This window comes from Ceratina calcarata, unplaced genomic scaffold (assembly GCF_001652005.2).
Source record: "Ceratina calcarata isolate Rehan_Ccalc_2016 unplaced genomic scaffold, ASM165200v1 scaffold3274, whole genome shotgun sequence".
Classification (NCBI taxonomy): Eukaryota; Metazoa; Arthropoda; class Insecta; order Hymenoptera; family Apidae; genus Ceratina; species Ceratina calcarata.
This window is the reverse complement of record NW_017155454.1, coordinates 2,200-2,780: the sequence shown is the minus strand read 5'-3', so window position 1 is coordinate 2,780 and position 581 is coordinate 2,200. Positions and strand designations below refer to the sequence as shown.

General features: G+C 28.2%; 1 long non-coding RNA gene across 1 annotated transcript; it reads left to right on the top strand.

Annotated features, from left to right (window-relative positions):
* Positions 1–6: 6 nt before the first annotated feature.
* Positions 7–490, top strand: LOC108624718 (uncharacterized). The gene is made up of 2 exons (XR_001916603.2): positions 7–258; positions 320–490. It is a non-coding gene; the product is annotated as an uncharacterized LOC108624718 (long non-coding RNA).
* Positions 491–581: the final 91 nt, after the last annotated feature.

The window sequence follows — 581 nt, the reverse complement described above, 5'->3', positions numbered from 1 at the left end:
TCAGTAGTGAGAGCATACGATTTATTGTCATCGTCAACGTATTATTTTGAAAATTAATCATTAATATTGATATTTTCTCTTTTATTAAACAGTTACAACTCCACCAAAACAAAACTTAAATCCTAATGCTCATTTAATTGATGAAAACTTAGTTCCTTGCGCTGTTATTCACTATTCGGGATCATCAGCTCTCAGACCAGAAGTAAAACAAAAATTTACAACTCTTGAAAAAGTAGCATTGCAGGTGGCTAAAGTTAGGTGAGTGATAAAAATTTACTTAGCTGACTAGTTCTACTTGACATACTATTTCACACTTTAGGACTTCAAATAAAGAAAATCAAATGATAAACGAGGGTATAACAAGTGATACTACAAAAAGCGAACCAATATGTACTAATACAAAAAATGAATCGAAGAGTAAAGTTCCAAAATGGTTCAGTCCGTCGCTTAAATAATTTATTTAGTTTCTAATAATTATTTTAATTCTTTTCAAGTATAACATAACACATATACATATGCATATACTCAAACACGTGTATGTATTTGTCTATTACTTTTAATATTGTAATTAATATTTTATA